Below are 6,202 nucleotides of genomic sequence, written 5' to 3'. Positions count from 1 at the left end.
CATGAACTAAAAGTCGGAGTGAGGCGGGATAAACTACCTGCATCAACTTTCTATAAAAGTAGATAGTAAGTTTACCTTGTCCAAATTTTGATGAGCGCAGTTTGATCCTAACAGTTATTTTTCCAAAGCTATAATGGAAGTGATCAAGGAACATATTCGACATATTTTGCTTAATAAATTGAATAAAAGCAACAACGCAAAGGAAAGTGCGAGGAATATTAATGCAGGATCTAGGGATCGGATAATAAACGTAAGCCAGTGTCAACGGTGATTCCAAAAATTCGGAGCTGGAAACTACAACATAGAAGACGAACTTCGTCCTGGAAGATCTGTAAAGCTCGACGAGGACGTCCTGCAAACTCTAGTGGAACAAAATCCCATCGTAACGGTTGAGGAGCTAGCAGAGAAGCTTGAATTCGGTCATTAAACCAGTCATTTAAGTCAGTGCTAGAAGAAAAATTACCATCTTTGGTTTCAAGACAAAAAGTGTTTTTCTATCAGGATAATGCTCGGTCACATACAGCGAGGATGACATTCCAAGGGCTGGAGCAGTTGGAATGGGAAACGATGCCCCACCTACCATATTCATCAGACGTTGCCCCATCTGATTATTATTTTGTCTTCAAAATCATTTGAACGGAAAAAATATGAATTTTGTAGACGAGGTCAGAACAGTACTGGGGGAGTATTTTTTGTCACTGACAAGTGAATTTTGGAACAGGGGCCTTGCAAGACTACCATATACATGAAAGAGCATTATAGAAAATGAAGGAGAGTATATTTAAAGTAAAAAAGAATTTAATCTCAATTTTGAAAAATAGAAGTATAAAAAACCGCATTATTTATGGGACGACCCAATATATATATGTATTTATACATATATATATATATATATGCATATATATGTATGTATGTGTGTGTATGTATATATATATATATATATATATATATATATATATATATATATATATATGATTATAATTATAATTAAGGGTATCTAAGAGATACTACCATGCTTGAAATAGAAGCCAAAACTTGAATCAAGCATGGTGGTATCTCTTAGATATCCTTAATTATAATTTTAATAATAATTATTACCTTTGAGGCTGTTATCCCTATGCTGGCCACCTGATAAGATCGGTATTTTAAATAACGATCTTATCCTTATGTATATATATATTCTTTTATTCTTTTACTTTTTTCAGTCATTTGACTGTAGCCATGCTGGAGCACCGCCTTTGGATATATATATATAATTTTAACATATGTTTATGTACGCTCCTCAAAATTTACTGCCCTCCATTTTGTATTACTCGAATTTCAAGGCATTTACTAATGATCATATTGGAATGATAATTAAAGTCAAGTAAAAGTTCATGTACTTACTTTTGCAATCCGTCTACTGAAAATATTCCTGACCTAAAACTGTCAGCTCTTGGGAGTAACAACTTGATTCCAAGACTTTTTTTTACAAGTAAAGTTGGCCTGTCAAATGTTTTGTTCCCATTGATTTAATATTTCGAACGGTTACTGTATCGCCATAGCACATGTAAGTTCGCAATAAGAAATAGATGCAAGTGTTACGGTTGACTGGACAGTATATAAAATATTTCTTCATAAAGAGAAACCCGGAACAAAGGGAATACAAAAAAACTACTGTGCAACAAAACACGATTACAATATGATTACTAATGCTCAACACTTTTATTTAGTATAAATTAATCAATTTATCATTATTATCAATTCATAATCAATAATCAATAATCAGGATTACAAGAGCTTTATTATCAATAACTTCAGTTGATTTTATTGTGTGACCGTAAAAGTAGAAGTGACAGGACAAGCCTGTTACTATCGACTGCTATGGTGCAATGGAAGACTAGATTATATATCGATCATCTTATATGTGGCTTCATCACAGATATAGATATGTAATAAATAAAAGTCCCTTTGCAACTACGTGGCTTCGGGTTCGTTCCCAATGTGAGACACCCAGTTATCATAGTTTCAGGTCGACCAAGGACTTGCACGTGAAATTTGGTAGGCTGAAACTGTGTGGAAATCTATCGGTCGAGGTTAATTTTGTAGCAGGTAATAGACTAAATTAGTACCCCAGCTTAGCATAACCATCTGTTCCTTGGGTGTCTTAGCAGAGTGGGAAAATGTCGTCTACCACAATCATGTGATGATCAAAGTCTTTTGCAGGGAAACTTGTCTGAGAGACTTTTCTAATCTTGGGTGGCAGACTAAATTAATTACCTAACTTAATAGTACAAGGTCCTCGGGGTACCTCTAGACGAACCCTCTACATTTCCAAGCAAATCTCTACTCAAAGAATAACTTCCGCCCTTCCTCCAATAAACTGCTGATACTCTTTTGTGGTCCCAACTCATGGCAGAAATATCACCGTTTTTCGGTGACGGAACGGGGTCTGAATTCAGAAAAAAAAAAAAAAAACAGAACTGACATTTTTGCTAATCCACTGCTTTGAACTTGTATCTTTTTTCGAACCCCGCAAAGATGAAAGGCAAAACTAATTGCATCAATATTGATCCTATTATTTAATGGTATTTATTTTACGGAATCCCAAATTATGAAAAGCAAAGTCGACTTCGATAGTATTTGAATTTAGAAACTGAAGGGACGTGCTTAAATATCATAAGTGATTTAATCAGGTATTTTACAACCGTAACAAGTGTGAATGTGAGTGTGTGTCATACACGAGATGCCTGATAATCTTAGTTTCGATAATGGCTGCTATATCTAAAGAGACTTGAAGACATTTTGGGCAGGAATCCCTGGAACACGTATATCTACAACGTTCATCCTCATGGATTTGGCTTCTCACTGGTCTATATATCATCTGTACGAAGAGAATTAACCTCCACAAGGATAACTGTCATATATGCTGAAAAGTGTCTTGTGTATGCGCCTGATTCGGAAATCAGACCAAAGAGCCAGCAGTTGAGTTTGCGTCCACTCCATCTATGGCTAAGATTATATCTTCTTCGCCAATGTCGATGTAATCCATCGTAACTGCTTCACTGGTTATAGGTGAGGCGGTAAAGAAATCCACTGGTTCGTTCACTCGTTCACTTGTCTGTGTTCCAACGGGGCGGTAAAAACACTTTTGAACTGGTCATTCACTACCCCACTGACCCTGGTTGGGTTATCTGTGAAGGAGCCATCCTTTTGGAAGAGGGTCCTATCTTGCAGGTTGTTTCTTTGGCCTAATAAAAGAAGGCCTTTGGGTTTGACTTGATGTTTTTTTATAACCCAGGCCTCTTTGTCTGCTCTCTGCTCCACATAGAATTGTCACAGGCTTTTTCAATCTCCATCAATCTTGTTTTTAGGCGGGACCTTTCACTACTTTTGGGATGTTGACTGAAGCGATTTGCAACCTTCGTCTGTCGTCTCATGAGAATTTTCCTCTCCCTTGGAATCTTGTTCCTTTTTGTACTCTGGGACATAATTCTGGCATATGGCTTGCATAACAGACATGAAATATTCTAGTTTCATGCCAATGTCTGGTGTGGAGAGACATTTCGGGAAGTCCTGTCTGAGTATCTTTTTTTTATCGATTTCCAATTTGTTTTGTGGAAGTTCAGACTGGAGAGATTTTAGGTACTTCCTTTAGGCTCTATGTCTCTAACTACTTTTGATCTATACATAGATAGCTCCATTAAGTTATGATCCGAAACTAATGTCGGCGTCACTTTCATATTATGAACGATGTCCATATTGCTTGTGATGCAGAGATCCAATATGTTATTCGCCCTGGTTGGTCGGAGCACAATTTTCTCCATGAATAGGGCATTAGAGAGGTTTACCATGGACTTCACCTGTACTTGTTTGCAATGAGTCATTCCTGAGAACATGAGGTCCTCAAGCCATTTGAAACTGGGGAAGTTGAAATCACCCATACGGAACATACATGATGTTCCAGTTTCATGAAGGCTTCTTTCATTCTTAAGAGGCAATCTTCAAAATTTCCCGTGTTGTTTGGAGAATCCGGTAGGTGATATGTATTGCATATGACTATATTGTGTTGTCTTATGTATACAACTTAAGTGTCACATACCGAATTTAAGTATGATGATAAGACTTGGACGTGAGGTTCTCACGGATGTATACAGCAGCTCCACCATGGCTCCTTTCCTTTCTGTCCGTTCACAGTATAGTATATTTTGGTACGTGTACTTCTGCATCCTCTATATCAGGCCCAAGATGATTTTCAACGAGTGCTGTGCATGGGTCTTGATTGCATGCAGCAAGGTCTCTCAGGAAAGAGTTTGCTTTTTTGTTGTGTTGCAACAGGCCTCCTATATTTAGTAAAAATATTGTCGTGACGACTGTGCTGGCGTTAGGGGAAGCCATCCCGTGTCTGTTGGTTGTGGTGGTCTTGCGCAGTGGCGGGCAAGGTTCCGTGTTTGCACCTGATGTAGCCAGGTCTGTTGCTGCACAATCTTTTGCGCCATGCACAAAAAATACTCTTCCTCAACTGTTGCCTTTCGCATAACATCTGAAGAGCGCAGGACATCTGCATGATGTTACATCTGCATAGAAAGTATTTTGAAACTTTCAGGTGTCGAAAAATGATAGTAGTGATGACGATGATGACCTTACCTCAGTTTATAAGAGACAGGAGTTTCCGTAGAAACTCTGGTTGTAACACCGAAAATGAAACTGAACCTTTAAGGGAAGGCCTTTCATTCGGCATTGGTTCAGTAAAGATGCATACTGACCACAGCTGTTATCCTAATACAGCATCAGCAGTTAATAGAGCAAGGAAGAGGAAGTGGACCAGGGAAGGAAACAAAATAGTGCTGCAGTGCTACTTAGAAAATGAACCTAAAAGAAAGGACTATGGAAAACGGATGTTAACACTTTGGGTAGAAAAGGGTATGTTAAAAGTGACTGAGCAGAGGTTAGTTGATCAAGCTAATATTATTAGGAGAAGAAAGTGGATGACAGAATTGGAGGTAGAAGAGATCACAAGAGAACTGGAAAAGAAAGACCAGGCAGTAGGAAAGACAAACAACAACATAAGAGATACAGCTCAAACCAAAGAAGAACCCAAAGGTAGAAATAATAATAGCGCTACCAATAACGAAGAGACAACTAGCACCAACGACTTAAGTGATTTAAGGGAAGAAGATCAGAAGATTCTAGATGAGTTGCAAGAAGTAATGAGTAAAGAAGTAAGAAAAAGATTGCCAGCATTAAAGGGCATCAACAGAAGAAAGCTGCTAGAAATGATTAGGAAAGTAGATTTTGTTATCAGTATGATAGATATTAAAAACATAGGAGACACTAATTTACTGATCTAGGAAGGAATTCAATACGAATGGAGGACTCCACCCAAGGGCAGGAGTAGCAAAATTATACTTACCTAGAAAAGGAAAGCAGAAGGAGGTTAATATCAGTAGAAGACTGCGTGGAGTTAGCTAGAGTAGATATAGACTCCTATGTAGGTAATAGTGAAGAAAGTTTAGTAAAAGCTGCTAGAGTCACAGCAAGACACAAGGAAATAAAAAACCAAAACGAAGTTAAAAACCAGGAAAAGGAACTGAAATTATCTGAATCGTAGGAGCATGGTAGATTTCCAAAGAAAGTTACAGCAAATAGTAGTAGTGAGACATGGGTATGGCTGCAGAAAGAAAAGCTGAAGAGGGAGACAGAAAGTTTGTTAGTAGCTGCACAAGATCAAACATTAAGGACTAATTGGATAGCAGCCAAGATAGACAAAAAACAAGTAGATTCCCAATGTAGATGATGCAAATCAAAAGAAGAAAGCGTTACTCATATAGTAAGTGAATGTAGCATGCTGGCACAGAAAGAATACAAGTAAAGGGCAATCTAGGGAGAGCAATCAACTGGGATCTATGTAGAAAGCTAGCATTTGAACATACTGATAAACGGTATGAACATGCACCAAGTAAACTACTAGAAAGTAAGGAATACAGATGTCGACCTCGGTGGAATTTGAACTCAGAATGTAGCGGCAGACGAAATACCACTAAGCATTTCGCCCGGCGTGCTAACGATTCTGCCAGTTCACTGGGATAGGGGACTAGTCGATTGCATCGAGCTCAGTGTTCAATTGGTGCTTATTTTTATCGACTCCGAAAAGATGAAAGTCAAAGTCGACTTCGGTGGAATTTGAAATAATAATAATAATAATAATAATAATAATAATAAT

General features: G+C 37.8%; 1 long non-coding RNA gene across 1 annotated transcript in view; it reads right to left on the bottom strand.

Annotated features, from left to right (window-relative positions):
• Window positions 1–1,496, bottom strand: part of LOC106884347 (uncharacterized) — a 22,570-nt gene extending 21,074 nt beyond the window's left edge. The window contains exon 1 of the long non-coding RNA XR_001411235.2: window positions 1,387–1,496. This is a non-coding gene — a long non-coding RNA (uncharacterized LOC106884347). The remainder of the gene's footprint in view (window positions 1–1,386) is intronic.
• Between the last annotated feature and the right edge of the window lie 4,706 nt (window positions 1,497–6,202).

This window comes from Octopus bimaculoides, chromosome 14 (assembly GCF_001194135.2).
Source record: "Octopus bimaculoides isolate UCB-OBI-ISO-001 chromosome 14, ASM119413v2, whole genome shotgun sequence".
Lineage (NCBI taxonomy): Eukaryota > Metazoa > Mollusca > Cephalopoda > Octopoda > Octopodidae > Octopus > Octopus bimaculoides.
This window is presented reverse-complemented; position numbering and strand designations above follow the sequence as displayed.